At 45.5% G+C, this 22185-nt stretch overlaps 9 non-coding genes across 9 annotated transcripts; all 9 read left to right on the plus strand.

The window, feature by feature from the left end:
- Positions 1-1850: 1850 nt before the first annotated feature.
- Positions 1851-2036, plus strand: LOC130300097 (U2 spliceosomal RNA). Its single transcript, XR_008851111.1, has one exon. It is a non-coding gene; the product is annotated as a U2 spliceosomal RNA (small nuclear RNA).
- Positions 2037-4114: 2078 nt separating this feature from the next.
- On the plus strand, positions 4115-4305 carry LOC130300047 (U2 spliceosomal RNA). Its single transcript, XR_008851062.1, has one exon. It is a non-coding gene; the product is annotated as a U2 spliceosomal RNA (small nuclear RNA).
- Positions 4306-6383: 2078 nt separating this feature from the next.
- On the plus strand, positions 6384-6574 carry LOC130300179 (U2 spliceosomal RNA). Its single transcript, XR_008851165.1, has one exon. It is a non-coding gene; the product is annotated as a U2 spliceosomal RNA (small nuclear RNA).
- A 2092-nt stretch (positions 6575-8666) lies between these two features.
- Positions 8667-8857, plus strand: LOC130300180 (U2 spliceosomal RNA). The gene has a single exon (XR_008851166.1). It is a non-coding gene; the product is annotated as a U2 spliceosomal RNA (small nuclear RNA).
- Positions 8858-10959: 2102 nt separating this feature from the next.
- Positions 10960-11150, plus strand: LOC130299928 (U2 spliceosomal RNA). The gene has a single exon (XR_008850951.1). It is a non-coding gene; the product is annotated as a U2 spliceosomal RNA (small nuclear RNA).
- Positions 11151-13238: 2088 nt separating this feature from the next.
- Positions 13239-13429, plus strand: LOC130299992 (U2 spliceosomal RNA). The gene has a single exon (XR_008851012.1). It is a non-coding gene; the product is annotated as a U2 spliceosomal RNA (small nuclear RNA).
- Positions 13430-15521: 2092 nt separating this feature from the next.
- LOC130299929 (U2 spliceosomal RNA) lies at positions 15522-15712 on the plus strand. The gene has a single exon (XR_008850952.1). It is a non-coding gene; the product is annotated as a U2 spliceosomal RNA (small nuclear RNA).
- Positions 15713-17809: 2097 nt separating this feature from the next.
- On the plus strand, positions 17810-18000 carry LOC130300069 (U2 spliceosomal RNA). Its single transcript, XR_008851084.1, has one exon. It is a non-coding gene; the product is annotated as a U2 spliceosomal RNA (small nuclear RNA).
- A 2082-nt stretch (positions 18001-20082) lies between these two features.
- LOC130299930 (U2 spliceosomal RNA) lies at positions 20083-20273 on the plus strand. The gene has a single exon (XR_008850953.1). It is a non-coding gene; the product is annotated as a U2 spliceosomal RNA (small nuclear RNA).
- Positions 20274-22185: the final 1912 nt, after the last annotated feature.

A 22185-nucleotide genomic window follows, 5' to 3' on the forward strand; every position in this document is an offset into this window, starting at 1 on the left:
GAATCCCTAAATATTTTAAGAGATGTTTTATGGTATTTTAAGGATAGAAATCAAACTGTAGCAATTTTATCCTTAGACTTTGAAAAAGCCTTTGATAGGGTCTCCCATGAATACCTGTTTTTAGTTCTTAAAAAGATGGCAGTGCCTGAAACGATTTTAAGCCGAATCATGCTTTTATACCGATCCTGTTTTAGTCAAGTCTCTGTTAATGGCTTTTTAACCAGCGGTGTTCCTCTTTTATCAGGTGTCAAACAGGGCTGCCCCCTGTCCCCACTCCTTTTTATTTGCGCAATCGAACCACTGATGGCCCTCCTCAGAAAAGACCGGGTAGTAAGAGGCGTACCGATACCTGGTGGAGGAGGGACCCATCTAAAGGTGTTGGGGTACATGGATGATGTCACCATACTGTGCCCGGACTCTCCATCCATGAGGGGGGCATTGAGGAACACCAGCTATTTCTGCGAGGTCTCTGGTTTTAAGCTAAACACAGATAAATGTGACTGTTTTTATATTGGCTCCTGGGATTCATCCATCACCCCAGGAGTCACAATGCAACAGGATCAAATTAAAGTTTTAGGTATTGTTTTTAACCAGGTCAATGATGGGAGCCCTAACTGGGATTCAGCTATAGCTAAGATGGAGAAGAAGATTTTAATGTGGAATCTTAGAAACCTTACCATGGAGGGGAAGATTTTAATAATAAAGATGGTTTTACTCCCTATTATGCTATACATTGCCATGGTATTTCCTCCATCTATTTTATACATTAAAAAAGTAACTAGAATTGTTTTTTCTTTTTTATGGGGTTCAAAAATGGAGAAATTAAAGCGTGATTTTATGTACAAAAGTAAAGATAATGGCGGGAAAGATGTTCCTAACCTTTTTACTTTCTTTTACATAAAGTATTTCTGTTTCTGTTTTAAAATTATTAAATCCGATGGCATTTTTAGCTGCTTTTTAAGGTACGCTGCGGGCATGGTTTTTAAAAGATGGTTGCGCATCCCTCTGAACGCTCCGGTGCTTCTGTGTCCCCCAAAACATTATGTGGTGTTGGAAAAGACAGTCAGGCTCCTAGGTCTCCAAGATTTGGAGCCTGACATACTGGGGGACCAGAGAAAGGTATCAAAGGTCCTCAGGCGGAGTGAGGTTACCCTGGCAGTGTCCAATTTCACACAGGCAAGATCCAAAAAGGTATGGCGGAACGTGTACGGGAAGTTTCTGGCGAATGTACACAGGGATCTTGCCTGGGCAATCGTCCACCAGTGCCTCCCTACTCGTGAGTTCCAGCACAGGCGAGGACTGGTGGCGAGAGCCAAGTGCCCGAGAGATGGCTGCGGAGTGGACGAAACGGTGCTGCACATATTTTGGAACTGCCCTTTTGCACGGGAGCTTTGGAGGAAGGTAGGCCCACTTTTGAAGTGGGCCTGCGGCCTAAAAGATTTTAATCACGAATGTGTCTTTTACGGTCTTTTTAACTGCCCCAATTTTAAACAGCAGATGATCTGCTGGATGATTATTAATTGTTTTAAAAATGCCATCTGGAAAGTTAGGAACATCTTACTTTTTAAACATGATTTTATTGATGTTAAAAACTGTATAAAGCTGGCCCTGAGTGAGATGTACATCTATTACCTAAGAGACAAGAAACAGTTGGGGGCCAGCGAGGCAGCATCCATGTGGTGTCTGCCTCTATGGAACGAAATAACAGTATAATCAGTTTTTATGACATTTGTATAATGTTTTATCCTGCCATTTTTATTTTTTCTCCTTTTATTACTGGTTTTATTATTTGTATTTTAAAACTTTTGTGAACCTTTTATTATTTTGCATTTTAAATTTTGTATGGTTTCTTATTTATTCAATAAAATTTTGTTGAAACCTTATCTGTTCTTATCAGTTTAATATCTGATACGTCCCCTATCTGGGGACCATATATTAAATGGATTTTTGAGAACGGGGGCCGATTTCGAAGCTTGCTTCCGTCGCCCTATGCATTGACCCGATATGGCAGTATCTTCGGGTACAGTGCACCACCCCCTTACAGGGTTAAAAAGAAAGATTCCTACTTTCATTGCTACCTGCTTGCTGGCTAGCCAGCTAGCCAGCCCTGTGGGCCTTGCTGCTGCTGCAGCCAAAAAACAAAAGGTGGTGCTGCTGCTGCTTCTGCTGCTTCTGCTTGTGTCTGGCCGCTGTTGGAGCGTCCAGGCACAGGACTTCTGCTGCTGCTGACTAAATGGCCTCCTTAATTGGATCATTTGAGTAGCCAGCACACCTGTGCAGGTAGGGCATGACATGATAGGCAGCTGCCTTGATAGCGGGTGGGTGCTGAATGTTCCTAATTGACAAAATAAGATTAATGCTTATGAAGAAATATAAAATCTCATCCCTTCCCCAATATCGCGCCACACCCCTACCCCTTAATTCCCTGGTTGAACTTGATGGACATATGTCTTTTTTCGACCGTACTAACTATGTAACTATGTAACATAACATGGGGGGGGGTCTCCTGGCTGTTCACACAGGTGTGTCATTGCTGTACATTGACCATGCATTGCTTCTGTGGTATTGCAAAGGCAAAGACAAATGCTTCCAGCCATCCATTGCACTAATGGATTGGTCATCAGCTGGCTGTCTATGTCCCGCATCAATATAGACCAAAGTACAGAGGGTTAGGCTATGCTATTGTGCACCTACCTGATGCATCAGAAGGTGCGAGGCCCTTGCTAAATTCTGTGCACAGACTTTGAGATCTATACTTTAGACTGTATCTAAGCCTGCTCCAACATGGACTGACATTCTGGCCTACTTTCAGCCGATGCGACTTGTCTGTCGCTGAACAGTCGCTTTTTATGTATTCAGCACCTATGTATAATGTTGTAAAAATGCTCTAGAAGCTAAAGTCGCAGAAATGTCACACATATTTGGCCTGCAACTTTCTGTGCGACAAATTCAGACAGGAAAAATCAGTATAAATCCTTAGAAAATTATCCCCCAGTGTCTCCATCTGCTGGCGGTATTGAATAAGCATTGCTGCACTGATGGGGTATGCATTAGACGAAAAAAAAGAAGAAAAAGAAGAATAATACGCCCAGAAAAGAGGCGAAAAGGAGAAAAACGTAAAAAAACGTGAAAAAAAAGTAAGAGGAAGAGAAGGGAAAAAAAGGTGGAAATGGGTTTAAAAGTGATTTCGGCGGAGAAATATATATATATATATATATATATATATATATATATATATATACGCGCACACACACACATATATATAAACGTATTCTCCGTTGAGATATTGCAGCCGCTGCTGTGTCCAGGCCCAGGAGCCTTAGCACTGTGCTGTGATGTCACTCAATACCACTGACATCACTAGGTGTAAACAACATCTCTCCTTTGCTGTGTATGTGACTATGGAGCTGTTTGGTGATGTCGTCTATTATGGCCTTCATAGAAGCAACAGGAGATTGTTGCATCCATCTAGAACCCTCAGAACTACAGTGCTATGATGTCACTCACTTCCACAGGCCTTGCAGAGTGTAAACAACAACAACCCAGCTTTGTTGTGTATGTAACCATAGGGATTTGTGATGTCACCTAGAACCTTCACAGCAGCGACAGCTTTATGAGGAGCATCAGCACTGCTCTGCCTGAGCAGAACCATCACCGCCATAGGTTGTCAAATAACCCGGGTTTAACCCACACAGGTAAGTCCAATGGGGTGCAGGCATGTCCTCTATGCTTACAGCTTCCCGTGGGTGTTGGTTTGATACCGTTTGGGGACAGCCAAGGAGGCATCTGCAGGCAACAAAGGTAGGTGTGTGCTTGTGTGTGTGTTTCCTATGCAGATCCTAAGCCCAGTGTCACATGCAAGTAGGAGGAGTAAGAAGGGTTCCTGGCAAATCCGGGTTATGGATTGCATTTAAAAAGGCCCCGTGGGAGTGCAATGGGCCCCTGTCTTGCTGCTTAGCAATAATGGTATGGGTTTAGGTTCTGCTGTGTGTACTGGTGGTTGACTGCCCCCCAGCCCAGAGTGTGCATGGAAAATTGTCTGGCAGCCTCCCTGACAGCAAGCAGTGATAGTGCCCATGAAGGGCACCTTGTTGGGCCCGCCCCTTTCACGGTTATCGCTTCTCGGCCTTTTGGCTAAGATCAAGTGTAGTATCTGTTCTTATCAGTTTAATATCTGATACGTCCCCTATCTGGGGACCATATATTAAATGGATTTTTGAGAACGGGGGCCGATTTCGAAGCTTGCTTCCGTCGCCCTATGCATTGACCCGATATGGCACTATCTTCGGGTACAGTGCACCACCCCCTTACAGGGTTAAAAAGAAAGATTCCTACTTTCATTGCTACCTGCTTGCTGGCTAGCCAGCTAGCCAGCCCTGTGGGCCTTGCTGCTGCTGCAGCCAAAAAACAAAAGGTGGTGCTGCTGCTGCTTCTGCTGCTTCTGCTTGTGTCTGGCCGCTGTTGGAGCGTCCAGGCACAGGACTTCTGCTGCTGCTGACTAAATGGCCTCCTTAATTGGATCATTTGAGTAGCCAGCACACCTGTGCAGGTAGGGCATGACATGATAGGCAGCTGCCTTGATAGCGGGTGGGTGCTGAATGTTCCTAATTGACAAAATAAGATTAATGCTTATGAAGAAATATAAAATCTCATCCCTTCCCCAATATCGCGCCACACCCCTACCCCTTAATTCCCTGGTTGAACTTGATGGACATATGTCTTTTTTCGACCGTACTAACTATGTAACTATGTAACATAACATGGGGGGGGGTCTCCTGGCTGTTCACACAGGTGTGTCATTGCTGTACATTGACCATGCATTGCTTCTGTGGTATTGCAAAGGCAAAGACAAATGCTTCCAGCCATCCATTGCACTAATGGATTGGTCATCAGCTGGCTGTCTATGTCCCGCATCAATATAGACCAAAGTACAGAGGGTTAGGCTATGCTATTGTGCACCTACCTGATGCATCAGAAGGTGCGAGGCCCTTGCTAAATTCTGTGCACAGACTTTGAGATCTATACTTTAGACTGTATCTAAACCTGCTCCAACATGGACTGACATTCTGGCCTACTTTCAGCCGATGTGACTTGTCTGTCGCTGAACAGTCGCTTTTTATGTATTCAGCACCTATGTATAATGTTGTAAAAATGCTCTAGAAGCTAAAGTCGCAGAAATGTCACACATATTTGGCCTGCAACTTTCTGTGCGACAAATTCAGACAGGAAAAATCAGTATAAATCCTTAGAAAATTATCCCCCAGTGTCTCCATCTGCTGGCGGTATTGAATAAGCATTGCTGCACTGATGGGGTATGCATTAGACGAAAAAAAAGAAGAAAAAGAAGAATAATACGCCCAGAAAAGAGGCGAAAAGGAGAAAAACGTAAAAAAACGTGAAAAAAAAGTAAGAGGAAGAGAAGGGAAAAAAAGGTGGAAATGGGTTTAAAAGTGATTTCGGCGGAGAAATATATATATATATATATATATATATATATATATATATATATACGCGCACACACACACATATATATAAACGTATTCTCCGTTGAGATATTGCAGCCGCTGCTGTGTCCAGGCCCAGGAGCCTTAGCACTGTGCTGTGATGTCACTCAATACCACTGACATCACTAGGTGTAAACAACATCTCTCCTTTGCTGTGTATGTGACTATGGAGCTGTTTGGTGATGTCGTCTATTATGGCCTTCATAGAAGCAACAGGAGATTGTTGCATCCATCTAGAACCCTCAGAACTACAGTGCTATGATGTCACTCACTTCCACAGGCCTTGCAGAGTGTAAACAACAACAACCCAGCTTTGTTGTGTATGTAACCATAGGGATTTGTGATGTCACCTAGAACCTTCACAGCAGCGACAGCTTTATGAGGAGCATCAGCACTGCTCTGCCTGAGCAGAACCATCACCGCCATAGGTTGTCAAATAACCCGGGTTTAACCCACACAGGTAAGTCCAATGGGGTGCAGGCATGTCCTCTATGCTTACAGCTTCCCGTGGGTGTTGGTTTGATACCGTTTGGGGACAGCCAAGGAGGCATCTGCAGGCAACAAAGGTAGGTGTGTGCTTGTGTGTGTGTTTCCTATGCAGATCCTAAGCCCAGTGTCACATGCAAGTAGGAGGAGTAAGAAGGGTTCCTGGCAAATCCGGGTTATGGATTGCATTTAAAAAGGCCCCGTGGGAGTGCAATGGGCCCCTGTCTTGCTGCTTAGCAATAATGGTATGGGTTTAGGTTCTGCTGTGTGTACTGGTGGTTGACTGCCCCCCAGCCCAGAGTGTGCATGGAAAATTGTCTGGCAGCCTCCCTGACAGCAAGCAGTGATAGTGCCCATGAAGGGCACCTTGTTGGGCCCGCCCCTTTCACGGTTATCGCTTCTCGGCCTTTTGGCTAAGATCAAGTGTAGTATCTGTTCTTATCAGTTTAATATCTGATACGTCCCCTATCTGGGGACCATATATTAAATGGATTTTTGAGAACGGGGGCCGATTTCGAAGCTTGCTTCCGTCGCCCTATGCATTGACCCGATATGGCAGTATCTTCGGGTACAGTGCACCACCCCCTTACAGGGTTAAAAAGAAAGATTCCTACTTTCATTGCTACCTGCTTGCTGGCTAGCCAGCTAGCCAGCCCTGTGGGCCTTGCTGCTGCTGCAGCCAAGAAACAAAAGGTGGTGCTGCTGCTGCTTCTGCTGCTTCTGCTTCTGCTTGTGTCTGGCTGCTGTTGGAGCGTCCAGGCACAGGACTTCTGCTGCTGCTGACTAAATGGCCTCCTTAATTGGATCATTTGAGTAGCCAGCACACCTGTGCAGGTAGGGCATGACATGATAGGCAGCTGCCTTGATAGCGGGTGGGTGCTGAATGTTCCTAATTGACAAAATAAGATTAATGCTTATGAAGAAATATAAAATCTCATCCCTTCCCCAATATCGCGCCACACCCCTACCCCTTAATTCCCTGGTTGAACTTGATGGACATATGTCTTTTTTCGACCGTACTAACTATATAACTATGTAACATAACATGGGGGGGGGGGGGGGTCTCCTGGCTGTTCACACAGGTGTGTCATTGCTGTACATTGACCATGCATTGCTTCTGTGGTATTGCAAAGGCAAAGACAAATGCTTCCAGCCATCCATTGCACTAATGGATTGGTCATCAGCTGGCTGTCTATGTCCCGCATCAATATAGACCAAAGTACAGAGGGTTAGGCTATGCTATTGTGCACCTACCTGATGCATCAGAAGGTGCGAGGCCCTTGCTAAATTCTGTGCACAGACTTTGAGATCTATACTTTAGACTGTATCTAAACCTGCTCCAACATGGACTGACATTCTGGCCTACTTTCAGCCGATGCGACTTGTCTGTCGCTGAACAGTCGCTTTTTATGTATTCAGCACCTATGTATAATGTTGTAAAAATGCTCTAGAAGCTAAAGTCGCAGAAATGTCACACATATTTGGCCTGCAACTTTCTGTGCGACAAATTCAGACAGGAAAAATCAGTATAAATCCTTAGAAAATTATCCCCCAGTGTCTCCATCTGCTGGCGGTATTGAATAAGCATTGCTGCACTGATGGGGTATGCATTAGACGAAAAAAAAGAAGAAAAAGAAGAATAATACGCCCAGAAAAGAGGCGAAAAGGAGAAAAACGTAAAAAAACTTGAAAAAAAAGTAAGAGGAAGAGAAGGGAAAAAAAGGTGGAAATGGGTTTAAAAGTGATTTCGGCGGAGAAATATATATATATATATATATATATATATATATATATATATATATACGCGCACACACACACATATATATAAACGTATTCTCCGTTGAGATATTGCAGCCGCTGCTGTGTCCAGGCCCAGGAGCCTTAGCACTGTGCTGTGATGTCACTCAATACCACTGACATCACTAGGTGTAAACAACATCTCTCCTTTGCTGTGTATGTGACTATGGAGCTGTTTGGTGATGTCGTCTATTATGGCCTTCATAGAAGCAACAGGAGATTGTTGCATCCATCTAGAACCCTCAGAACTACAGTGCTATGATGTCACTCACTTCCACAGGCCTTGCAGAGTGTAAACAACAACAACCCAGCTTTGTTGTGTATGTAACCATAGGGATTTGTGATGTCACCTAGAACCTTCACAGCAGCGACAGCTTTATGAGGAGCATCAGCACTGCTCTGCCTGAGCAGAACCATCACCGCCATAGGTTGTCAAATAACCCGGGTTTAACCCACACAGGTAAGTCCAATGGGGTGCAGGCATGTCCTCTATGCTTACAGCTTCCCGTGGGTGTTGGTTTGATACCGTTTGGGGACAGCCAAGGAGGTATCTGCAGGCAACAAAGGTAGGTGTGTGCTTGTGTGTGTGTTTCCTATGCAGATCCTAAGCCCAGTGTCACATGCAAGTAGGAGGAGTAAGAAGGGTTCCTGGCAAATCCGGGTTATGGATTGCATTTAAAAAGGCCCCGTGGGAGTGCAATGGGCCCCTGTCTTGCTGCTTAGCAATAATGGTATGGGTTTAGGTTCTGCTGTGTGTACTGGTGGTTGACTGCCCCCCAGCCCAGAGTGTGCATGGAAAATTGTCTTGCAGCCTCCCTGACAGCAAGCAGTGATAGTGCCCATGAAGGGCACCTTGTTGGGCCCGCCCCTTTCACGGTTATCGCTTCTCGGCCTTTTGGCTAAGATCAAGTGTAGTATCTGTTCTTATCAGTTTAATATCTGATACGTCCCCTATCTGGGGACCATATATTAAATGGATTTTTGAGAACGGGGGCCGATTTCGAAGCTTGCTTCCGTCGCCCTATGCATTGACCCGATATGGCAGTATCTTCGGGTACAGTGCACCACCCCCTTACAGGGTTAAAAAGAAAGATTCCTACTTTCATTGCTACCTGCTTGCTGGCTAGCCAGCTAGCCAGCCCTGTGGGCCTTGCTGCTGCTGCAGCCAAAAAACAAAAGGTGGTGCTGCTGCTGCTTCTGCTGCTTCTGCTTCTGCTTGTGTCTGGCCGCTGTTGGAGCGTCCAGGCACAGGACTTCTGCTGCTGCTGACTAAATGGCCTCCTTAATTGGATCATTTGAGTAGCCAGCACACCTGTGCAGGTAGGGCATGACATGATAGGCAGCTGCCTTGATAGCGGGTGGGTGCTGAATGTTCCTAATTGACAAAATAAGATTAATGCTTATGAAGAAATATAAAATCTCATCCCTTCCCCAATATCGCGCCACACCCCTACCCCTTAATTCCCTGGTTGAACTTGATGGACATATGTCTTTTTTCGACTGTACTAACTATGTAACTATGTAACATAACATGGGGGGGGGGGGGGGGGTCTCCTGGCTGTTCACACAGGTGTGTCATTGCTGTACATTGACCATGCATTGCTTCTGTGGTATTGCAAAGGCAAAGACAAATGCTTCCAGCCATCCATTGCACTAATGGATTGGTCATCAGCTGGCTGTCTATGTCCCGCATCAATATAGACCAAAGCACAGAGGGTTAGGCTATGCTATTGTGCACCTACCTGATGCATCAGAAGGTGCGAGGCCCTTGCTAAATTCTGTGCACAGACTTTGAGATCTATACTTTAGACTGTATCTAAACCTGCTCCAACATGGACTGACATTCTGGCCTACTTTCAGCCGATGCGACTTGTCTGTCGCTGAACAGTCGCTTTTTATGTATTCAGCACCTATGTATAATGTTGTAAAAATGCTCTAGAAGCTAAAGTCGCAGAAATGTCACACATATTTGGCCTGCAACTTTCTGTGCGACAAATTCAGACAGGAAAAATCAGTATAAATCCTTAGGAAATTATCCCCCAGTGTCTCCATCTGCTGGCGGTATTGAATAAGCATTGCTGCACTGATGGGGTATGCATTAGACGAAAAAAAAGAAGAAAAAGAAGAATAATACGCCCAGAAAAGAGGCGAAAAGGAGAAAAACGTAAAAAAACGTGAAAAAAAAGTAAGAGGAAGAGAAGGGAAAAAAAGGTGGAAATGGGTTTAAAAGTGATTTCGGCGGAGAAATATATATATATATATATATATATATATATATATATATATATATATATATATACGCGCACACACACACATATATATAAACGTATTCTCCGTTGAGATATTGCAGCCGCTGCTGTGTCCAGGCCCAGGAGCCTTAGCACTGTGCTGTGATGTCACTCAATACCACTGACATCACTAGGTGTAAACAACATCTCTCCTTTGCTGTGTATGTGACTATGGAGCTGTTTGGTGATGTCGTCTATTATGGCCTTCATAGAAGCAACAGGAGATTGTTGCATCCATCTAGAACCCTCAGAACTACAGTGCTATGATGTCACTCACTTCCACAGGCCTTGCAGAGTGTAAACAACAACAACCCAGCTTTGTTGTGTATGTAACCATAGGGATTTGTGATGTCACCTAGAACCTTCACAGCAGCGACAGCTTTATGAGGAGCATCAGCACTGCTCTGCCTGAGCAGAACCATCACCGCCATAGGTTGTCAAATAACCCGGGTTTAACCCACACAGGTAAGTCCAATGGGGTGCAGGCATGTCCTCTATGCTTACAGCTTCCCGTGGGTGTTGGTTTGATACCGTTTGGGGACAGCCAAGGAGGCATCTGCAGGCAACAAAGGTAGGTGTGTGCTTGTGTGTGTGTTTCCTATGCAGATCCTAAGCCCAGTGTCACATGCAAGTAGGAGGAGTAAGAAGGGTTCCTGGCAAATCCGGGTTATGGATTGCATTTAAAAAGGCCCCGTGGGAGTGCAATGGGCCCCTGTCTTGCTGCTTAGCAATAATGGTATGGGTTTAGGTTCTGCTGTGTGTACTGGTGGTTGACTGCCCCCCAGCCCAGAGTGTGCATGGAAAATTGTCTGGCAGCCTCCCTGACAGCAAGCAGTGATAGTGCCCATGAAGGGCACCTTGTTGGGCCCGCCCCTTTCACGGTTATCGCTTCTCGGCCTTTTGGCTAAGATCAAGTGTAGTATCTGTTCTTATCAGTTTAATATCTGATACGTCCCCTATCTGGGGACCATATATTAAATGGATTTTTGAGAACGGGGGCCGATTTCGAAGCTTGCTTCCGTCGCCCTATGCATTGACCCGATATGGCAGTATCTTCGGGTACAGTGCACCACCCCCTTACAGGGTTAAAAAGAAAGATTCCTACTTTCATTGCTACCTGCTTGCTGGCTAGCCAGCTAGCCAGCCCTGTGGGCCTTGCTGCTGCTGCAGCCAAAAAACAAAAGGTGGTGCTGCTGCTGCTTCTGCTTCTGCTTCTGCTTGTGTCTGGCCGCTGTTGGAGCGTCCAGGCACAGGACTTCTGCTGCTGCTGACTAAATGGCCTCCTTAATTGGATCATTTGAGTAGCCAGCACACCTGTGCAGGTAGGGCATGACATGATAGGCAGCTGCCTTGATAGCGGGTGGGTGCTGAATGTTCCTAATTGACAAAATAAGATTAATGCTTATGAAGAAATATAAAATCTCATCCCTTCCCCAATATCGCGCCACACCCCTACCCCTTAATTCCCTGGTTGAACTTGATGGACATATGTCTTTTTTCGACTGTACTAACTATGTAACTATGTAACATAACATGGGGGGGGGGGGGGTCTCCTGGCTGTTCACACAGGTGTGTCATTGCTGTACATTGACCATGCATTGCTTCTGTGGTATTGCAAAGGCAAAGACAAATGCTTCCAGCCATCCATTGCACTAATGGATTGGTCATCAGCTGGCTGTCTATGTCCCGCATCAATATAGACCAAAGTACAGAGGGTTAGGCTATGCTATTGTGCACCTACCTGATGCATCAGAAGGTGCGAGGCCCTTGCTAAATTCTGTGCACAGACTTTGAGATCTATACTTTAGACTGTATCTAAACCTGCTCCAACATGGACTGACATTCTGGCCTACTTTCAGCCGATGCGACTTGTCTGTCGCTGAACAGTCGCTTTTTATGTATTCAGCACCTATGTATAATGTTGTAAAAATGCTCTAGAAGCTAAAGTCGCAGAAATGTCACACATATTTGGCCTGCAACTTTCTGTGCGACAAATTCAGACAGGAAAAATCAGTATAAATCCTTAGAAAATTATCCCCCAGTGTCTCCATCTGCTGGCGGTATTGAATAAGCATTGCTGCACTGATGGGGTATGCATTAGACGAAAAAAAAGAAGAAAAAGAAGAATAATACGCCCAGAAAAGAGGCGAAAAGGAGAAAAACGTAAAAAAACGTGAAAAAAAAGTAAGAGGAAGAGAAGGGAAAAAAAGGTGGAAATGGGTTTAAAAGTGATTTCGGCGGAGAAATATATATATATATATATATATATATATATATATATATATATATACGCGCACACACACACATATATATAAACGTATTCTCCGTTGAGATATTGCAGCCGCTGCTGTGTCCAGGCCCAGGAGCCTTAGCACTGTGCTGTGATGTCACTCAATACCACTGACATCACTAGGTGTAAACAACATCTCTCCTTTGCTGTGTATGTGACTATGGAGCTGTTTGGTGATGTCGTCTATTATGGCCTTCATAGAAGCAACAGGAGATTGTTGCATCCATCTAGAACCCTCAGAACTACAGTGCTATGATGTCACTCACTTCCACAGGCCTTGCAGAGTGTAAACAACAACAACCCAGCTTTGTTGTGTATGTAACCATAGGGATTTGTGATGTCACCTAGAACCTTCACAGCAGCGACAGCTTTATGAGGAGCATCAGCACTGCTCTGCCTGAGCAGAACCATCACCGCCATAGGTTGTCAAATAACCCGGGTTTAACCCACACAGGTAAGTCCAATGGGGTGCAGGCATGTCCTCTATGCTTACAGCTTCCCGTGGGTGTTGGTTTGATACCGTTTGGGGACAGCCAAGGAGGCATCTGCAGGCAACAAAGGTAGGTGTGTGCTTGTGTGTGTGTTTCCTATGCAGATCCTAAGCCCAGTGTCACATGCAAGTAGGAGGAGTAAGAAGGGTTCCTGGCAAATCCGGGTTATGGATTGCATTTAAAAAGGCCCCGTGGGAGTGCAATGGGCCCCTGTCTTGCTGCTTAGCAATAATGGTATGGGTTTAGGTTCTGCTGTGTGTACTGGTGGTTGACTGCCCCCCAGCCCAGAGTGTGCATGGAAAATTGTCTGGCAGCCTCCCTGACAGCAAGCAGTGATAGTGCCCATGAAGGGCACCTTGTTGGGCCCGCCCCTTTCACGGTTATCGCTTCTCGGCCTTTTGGCTAAGATCAAGTGTAGTATCTGTTCTTATCAGTTTAATATCTGATACGTCCCCTATCTGGGGACCATATATTAAATGGATTTTTGAGAACGGGGGCCGATTTCGAAGCTTGCTTCCGTCGCCCTATGCATTGACCCGATATAGCAGTATCTTCGGGTACAGTGCACCACCCCCTTACAGGGTTAAAAAGAAAGATTCCTACTTTCATTGCTACCTGCTTGCTGGCTAGCCAGCTAGCCAGCCCTGTGGGCCTTGCTGCTGCTGCAGCCAAAAAACAAAAGGTGGTGCTGCTGCTGCTTCTGCTGCTTCTGCTTCTGCTTGTGTCTGGCCGCTGTTGGAGCGTCCAGGCACAGGACTTCTGCTGCTGCTGACTAAATGGCCTCCTTAATTGGATCATTTGAGTAGCCAGCACACCTGTGCAGGTAGGGCATGACATGATAGGCAGCTGCCTTGATAGCGGGTGGGTGCTGAATGTTCCTAATTGACAAAATAAGATTAATGCTTATGAAGAAATATAAAATCTCATCCCTTCCCCAATATCGCGCCACACCCCTACCCCTTAATTCCCTGGTTGAACTTGATGGACATATGTCTTTTTTCGACCGTACTAACTATGTAACTATGTAACATAACATGGGGGGGGGGGGGTCTCCTGGCTGTTCACACAGGTGTGTCATTGCTGTACATTGACCATGCATTGCTTCTGTGGTATTGCAAAGGCAAAGACAAATGCTTCCAGCCATCCATTGCACTAATGGATTGGTCATCAGCTGGCTGTCTATGTCCCGCATCAATATAGACCAAAGTACAGAGGGTTAGGCTATGCTATTGTGCACCTACCTGATGCATCAGAAGGTGCGAGGCCCTTGCTAAATTCTGTGCACAGACTTTGAGATCTATACTTTAGACTGTATCTAAACCTGCTCCAACATGGACTGACATTCTGGCCTACTTTCAGCCGATGCGACTTGTCTGTCGCTGAACAGTCGCTTTTTATGTATTCAGCACCTATGTATAATGTTGTAAAAATGCTCTAGAAGCTAAAGTCGCAGAAATGTCACACATATTTGGCCTGCAACTTTCTGTGCGACAAATTCAGACAGGAAAAATCAGTATAAATCCTTAGAAAATTATCCCCCAGTGTCTCCATCTGCTGGCGGTATTGAATAAGCATTGCTGCACTGATGGGGTATGCATTAGACGAAAAAAAAGAAGAAAAAGAAGAATAATACGCCCAGAAAAGAGGCGAAAAGGAGAAAAACGTAAAAAAACGTGAAAAAAAAGTAAGAGGAAGAGAAGGGAAAAAAAGGTGGAAATGGGTTTAAAAGTGATTTCGGCGGAGAAATATATATATATATATATATATATATATATATATATATATATATACGCGCACACACACACATATATATATAAACGTATTCTCCGTTGAGATATTGCAGCCGCTGCTGTGTCCAGGCCCAGGAGCCTTAGCACTGTGCTGTGATGTCACTCAATACCACTGACATCACTAGGTGTAAACAACATCTCTCCTTTGCTGTGTATGTGACTATGGAGCTGTTTGGTGATGTCGTCTATTATGGCCTTCATAGAAGCAACAGGAGATTGTTGCATCCATCTAGAACCCTCAGAACTACAGTGCTATGATGTCACTCACTTCCACAGGCCTTGCAGAGTGTAAACAACAACAACCCAGCTTTGTTGTGTATGTAACCATAGGGATTTGTGATGTCACCTAGAACCTTCACAGCAGCGACAGCTTTATGAGGAGCATCAGCACTGCTCTGCCTGAGCAGAACCATCACCGCCATAGGTTGTCAAATAACCCGGGTTTAACCCACACAGGTAAGTCCAATGGGGTGCAGGCATGTCCTCTATGCTTACAGCTTCCCGTGGGTGTTGGTTTGATACCGTTTGGGGACAGCCAAGGAGGCATCTGCAGGCAACAAAGGTAGGTGTGTGCTTGTGTGTGTGTTTCCTATGCAGATCCTAAGCCCAGTGTCACATGCAAGTAGGAGGAGTAAGAAGGGTTCCTGGCAAATCCGGGTTATGGATTGCATTTAAAAAGGCCCCGTGGGAGTGCAATGGGCCCCTGTCTTGCTGCTTAGCAATAATGGTATGGGTTTAGGTTCTGCTGTGTGTACTGGTGGTTGACTGCCCCCCAGCCCAGAGTGTGCATGGAAAATTGTCTGGCAGCCTCCCTGACAGCAAGCAGTGATAGTGCCCATGAAGGGCACCTTGTTGGGCCCGCCCCTTTCACGGTTATCGCTTCTCGGCCTTTTGGCTAAGATCAAGTGTAGTATCTGTTCTTATCAGTTTAATATCTGATACGTCCCCTATCTGGGGACCATATATTAAATGGATTTTTGAGAACGGGGGCCGATTTCGAAGCTTGCTTCCGTCGCCCTATGCATTGACCCGATATGGCAGTATCTTCGGGTACAGTGCACCACCCCCTTACAGGGTTAAAAAGAAAGATTCCTACTTTCATTGCTACCTGCTTGCTGGCTAGCCAGCTAGCCAGCCCTGTGGGCCTTGCTGCTGCTGCAGCCAAAAAACAAAAGGTGGTGCTGCTGCTGCTTCTGCTGCTTCTGCTTCTGCTTGTGTCTGGCCGCTGTTGGAGCGTCCAGGCACAGGACTTCTGCTGCTGCTGACTAAATGGCCTCCTTAATTGGATCATTTGAGTAGCCAGCACACCTGTGCAGGTAGGGCATGACATGATAGGCAGCTGCCTTGATAGCGGGTGGGTGCTGAATGTTCCTAATTGACAAAATAAGATTAATGCTTATGAAGAAATATAAAATCTCATCCCTTCCCCAATATCGCGCCACACCCCTACCCCTTAATTCCCTGGTTGAACTTGATGGACATATGTCTTTTTTCGACCGTACTAACTATGTAACTATGTAACATAACATGGGGGGGGGGGGGGGGGGTCTCCTGGCTGTTCACACAGGTGTGTCATTGCTGTACATTGACCATGCATTGCTTCTGTGGTATTGCAAAGGCAAAGACAAATGCTTCCAGCCATCCATTGCACTAATGGATTGGTCATCAGCTGGCTGTCTATGTCCCGCATCAATATAGACCAAAGTACAGAGGGTTAGGCTATGCTATTGTGCACCTACCTGATGCATCAGAAGGTGCGAGGCCCTTGCTAAATTCTGTGCACAGACTTTGAGATCTATACTTTAGACTGTATCTAAACCTGCTCCAACATGGACTGACATTCTGGCCTACTTTCAGCCGATGCGACTTGTCTGTCGCTGAACAGTCGCTTTTTATGTATTCAGCACCTATGTATAATGTTGTAAAAATGCTCTAGAAGCTAAAGTCGCAGAAATGTCACACATATTTGGCCTGCAACTTTCTGTGCGACAAATTCAGACAGGAAAAATCAGTATAAATCCTTAGAAAATTATCCCCCAGTGTCTCCATCTGCTGGCGGTATTGAATAAGCATTGCTGCACTGATGGGGTATGCATTAGACGAAAAAAAAGAAGAAAAAGAAGAATAATACGCCCAGAAAAGAGGCGAAAAGGAGAAAAACGTAAAAAAACGTGAAAAAAAAGTAAGAGGAAGAGAAGGGAAAAAAAGGTGGAAATGGGTTTAAAAGTGATTTCGGCGGAGAAATATATATATATATATATATATATATATATATATATATATATATATACGCGCACACACACACATATATATAAACGTATTCTCCGTTGAGATATTGCAGCCGCTGCTGTGTCCAGGCCCAGGAGCCTTAGCACTGTGCTGTGATGTCACTCAATACCACTGACATCACTAGGTGTAAACAACATCTCTCCTTTGCTGTGTATGTGACTATGGAGCTGTTTGGTGATGTCGTCTATTATGGCCTTCATAGAAGCAACAGGAGATTGTTGCATCCATCTAGAACCCTCAGAACTACAGTGCTATGATGTCACTCACTTCCACAGGCCTTGCAGAGTGTAAACAACAACAACCCAGCTTTGTTGTGTATGTAACCATAGGGATTTGTGATGTCACCTAGAACCTTCACAGCAGCGACAGCTTTATGAGGAGCATCAGCACTGCTCTGCCTGAGCAGAACCATCACCGCCATAGGTTGTCAAATAACCCGGGTTTAACCCACACAGGTAAGTCCAATGGGGTGCAGGCATGTCCTCTATGCTTACAGCTTCCCGTGGGTGTTGGTTTGATACCGTTTGGGGACAGCCAAGGAGGCATCTGCAGGCAACAAAGGTAGGTGTGTGCTTGTGTGTGTGTTTCCTATGCAGATCCTAAGCCCAGTGTCACATGCAAGTAGGAGGAGTAAGAAGGGTTCCTGGCAAATCCGGGTTATGGATTGCATTTAAAAAGGCCCCGTGGGAGTGCAATGGGCCCCTGTCTTGCTGCTTAGCAATAATGGTATGGGTTTAGGTTCTGCTGTGTGTACTGGTGGTTGACTGCCCCCCAGCCCAGAGTGTGCATGGAAAATTGTCTGGCAGCCTCCCTGACAGCAAGCAGTGATAGTGCCCATGAAGGGCACCTTGTTGGGCCCGCCCCTTTCACGGTTATCGCTTCTCGGCCTTTTGGCTAAGATCAAGTGTAGTATCTGTTCTTATCAGTTTAATATCTGATACGTCCCCTATCTGGGGACCATATATTAAATGGATTTTTGAGAACGGGGGCCGATTTCGAAGCTTGCTTCCGTCGCCCTATGCATTGACCTGATATGGCAGTATCTTCGGGTACAGTGCACCACCCCCTTACAGGGTTAAAAAGAAAGATTCCTACTTTCATTGCTACCTGCTTGCTGGCTAGCCAGCTAGCCAGCCCTGTGGGCCTTGCTGCTGCTGCAGCCAAAAAACAAAAGGTGGTGCTGCTGCTGCTTCTGCTGCTTCTGCTTCTGCTTGTGTCTGGCCGCTGTTGGAGCGTCCAGGCACAGGACTTCTGCTGCTGCTGACTAAATGGCCTCCTTAATTGGATCATTTGAGTAGCCAGCACACCTGTGCAGGTAGGGCATGACATGATAGGCAGCTGCCTTGATAGCGGGTGGGTGCTGAATGTTCCTAATTGACAAAATAAGATTAATGCTTATGAAGAAATATAAAATCTCATCCCTTCCCCAATATCGCGCCACACCCCTACCCCTTAATTCCCTGGTTGAACTTGATGGACATATGTCTTTTTTCGACCGTACTAACTATGTAACTATGTAACATAACATGGGGGGGGGGGGGGGGGTCTCCTGGCTGTTCACACAGGTGTGTCATTGCTGTACATTGACCATGCATTGCTTCTGTGGTATTGCAAAGGCAAAGACAAATTCTTCCAGCCATCCATTGCACTAATGGATTGGTCATCAGCTGGCTGTCTATGTCCCGCATCAATATAGACCAAAGTACAGAGGGTTAGGCTATGCTATTGTGCACCTACCTGATGCATCAGAAGGTGCGAGGCCCTTGCTAAATTCTGTGCACAGACTTTGAGATCTATACTTTAGACTGTATCTAAACCTGCTCCAACATGGACTGACATTCTGGCCTACTTTCAGCCGATGCGACTTGTCTGTCGCTGAACAGTCGCTTTTTATGTATTCAGCACCTATGTATAATGTTGTAAAAATGCTCTAGAAGCTAAAGTCGCAGAAATGTCACACATATTTGGCCTGCAACTTTCTGTGCGACAAATTCAGACAGGAAAAATCAGTATAAATCCTTAGAAAATTATCCCCCAGTGTCTCCATCTGCTGGCGGTATTGAATAAGCATTGCTGCACTGATGGGGTATGCATTAGACGAAAAAAAAGAAGAAAAAGAAGAATAATACGCCCAGAAAAGAGGCGAAAAGGAGAAAAACGTAAAAAAACGTGAAAAAAAAGTAAGAGGAAGAGAAGGGAAAAAAAGGTGGAAATGGGTTTAAAAGTGATTTCGGCGGAGAAATATATATATATATATATATATATATATATATATACGCGCACACACACACATATATATAAACGTATTCTCCGTTGAGATATTGCAGCCGCTGCTGTGTCCAGGCCCAGGAGCCTTAGCACTGTGCTGTGATGTCACTCAATACCACTGACATCACTAGGTGTAAACAACATCTCTCCTTTGCTGTGTATGTGACTATGGAGCTGTTTGGTTATGTCGTCTATTATGGCCTTCATAGAAGCAACAGGAGATTGTTGCATCCATCTAGAACCCTCAGAACTACAGTGCTATGATGTCACTCACTTCCACAGGCCTTGCAGAGTGTAAACAACAACAACCCAGCTTTGTTGTGTATGTAACCATAGGGATTTGTGATGTCACCTAGAACCTTCACAGCAGCGACAGCTTTATGAGGAGCATCAGCACTGCTCTGCCTGAGCAGAACCATCACCGCCATAGGTTGTCAAATAACCCGGGTTTAACCCACACAGGTAAGTCCAATGGGGTGCAGGCATGTCCTCTATGCTTACAGCTTCCCGTGGGTGTTGGTTTGATACCGTTTGGGGACAGCCAAGGAGGCATCTGCAGGCAACAAAGGTAGGTGTGTGCTTGTGTGTGTGTTTCCTATGCAGATCCTAAGCCCAGTGTCACATGCAAGTAGGAGGAGTAAGAAGGGTTCCTGGCAAATCCGGGTTATGGATTGCATTTAAAAAGGCCCCGTGGGAGTGCAATGGGCCCCTGTCTTGCTGCTTAGCAATAATGGTATGGGTTTAGGTTCTGCTGTGTACTGGTGGTTGACTGCCCCCCAGCCCAGAGTGTGCATGGAAAATTGTCTGGCAGCCTCCCTGACAGCAAGCAGTGATAGTGCCCATGAAGGGCACCTTGTTGGGCCCGCCCCTTTCACGGTTATCGCTTCTCGGCCTTTTGGCTAAGATCAAGTGTAGTATCTGTTCTTATCAGTTTAATATCTGATACGTCCCCTATCTGGGGACCATATATTAAATGGATTTTTGAGAACGGGGGCCGATTTCGAAGCTTGCTTCCGTCGCCCTATGCATTGACCCGATATGGCAGTATCTTCGGGTACAGTGCACCACCCCCTTACAGGGTTAAAAAGAAAGATTCCTACTTTCATTGCTACCTGCTTGCTGGCTAGCCAGCTAGCCAGCCCTGTGGGCCTTGCTGCTGCTGCAGCCAAAAAACAAAAGGTGGTGCTGCTGCTGCTTCTGCTGCTTCTGCTTGTGTCTGGCCGCTGTTGGAGCGTCCAGGCACAGGACTTCTGCTGCTGCTGACTAAATGGCCTCCTTAATTGGATCATTTGAGTAGCCAGCACACCTGTGCAGGTAGGGCATGACATGATAGGCAGCTGCCTTGATAGCGGGTGGGTGCTGAATGTTCCTAATTGACAAAATAAGATTAATGCTTATGAAGAAATATAAAATCTCATCCCTTCCCCAATATCGCGCCACACCCCTACCCCTTAATTCCCTGGTTGAACTTGATGGACATATGTCTTTTTTCGACCGTACTAACTATGTAACTATGTAACATAACATGGGGGGGGGGTCTCCTGGCTGTTCACACAGGTGTGTCATTGCTGTACATTGACCATGCATTGCTTCTGTGGTATTGCAAAGGCAAAGACAAATGCTTCCAGCCATCCATTGCACTAATGGATTGGTCATCAGCTGGCTGTCTATGTCCCGCATCAATATAGACCAAAGTACAGAGGGTTAGGCTATGCTATTGTGCACCTACCTGATGCATCAGAAGGTGCGAGGCCCTTGCTAAATTCTGTGCACAGACTTTGAGATCTATACTTTAGACTGTATCTAAACCTGCTCCAACATGGACTGACATTCTGGCCTACTTTCAGCCGATGCGACTTGTCTGTCGCTGAACAGTCGCTTTTTATGTATTCAGCACCTATGTATAATGTTGTAAAAATGCTCTAGAAGCTAAAGTCGCAGAAATGTCACACATATTTGGCCTGCAACTTTCTGTGCGACAAATTCAGACAGGAAAAATCAGTATAAATCCTTAGAAAATTATCCCCCAGTGTCTCCATCTGCTGGCGGTATTGAATAAGCATTGCTGCACTGATGGGGTATGCATTAGACGAAAAAAAAGAAGAAAAAGAAGAATAATACGCCCAGAAAAGAGGCGAAAAGGAGAAAAACGTAAAAAAACGTGAAAAAAAAGTAAGAGGAAGAGAAGGGAAAAAAAGGTGGAAATGGGTTTAAAAGTGATTTCGGCGGAGAAATATATATATATATATATATATATATATATATATATATATATATACGCGCACACACACACATATATATAAACGTATTCTCCGTTGAGATATTGCAGCCGCTGCTGTGTCCAGGCCCAGGAGCCTTAGCACTGTGCTGTGATGTCACTCAATACCACTGACATCACTAGGTGTAAACAACATCTCTCCTTTGCTGTGTATGTGACTATGGAGCTGTTTGGTGATGTCGTCTATTATGGCCTTCATAGAAGCAACAGGAGATTGTTGCATCCATCTAGAACCCTCAGAACTACAGTGCTATGATGTCACTCACTTCCACAGGCCTTGCAGAGTGTAAACAACAACAACCCAGCTTTGTTGTGTATGTAACCATAGGGATTTGTGATGTCACCTAGAACCTTCACAGCAGCGACAGCTTTATGAGGAGCATCAGCACTGCTCTGCCTGAGCAGAACCATCACCGCCATAGGTTGTCAAATAACCCGGGTTTAACCCACACAGGTAAGTCCAATGGGGTGCAGGCATGTCCTCTATGCTTACAGCTTCCCGTGGGTGTTGGTTTGATACCGTTTGGGGACAGCCAAGGAGGCATCTGCAGGCAACAAAGGTAGGTGTGTGCTTGTGTGTGTGTTTCCTATGCAGATCCTAAGCCCAGTGTCACATGCAAGTAGGAGGAGTAAGAAGGGTTCCTGGCAAATCCGGGTTATGGATTGCATTTAAAAAGGCCCCGTGGGAGTGCAATGGGCCCCTG

The sequence above is a fragment of the Hyla sarda genome, unplaced genomic scaffold (genome assembly GCF_029499605.1).
Source record: "Hyla sarda isolate aHylSar1 unplaced genomic scaffold, aHylSar1.hap1 scaffold_107, whole genome shotgun sequence".
NCBI classification, from domain to species: Eukaryota; Metazoa; Chordata; class Amphibia; order Anura; family Hylidae; genus Hyla; species Hyla sarda.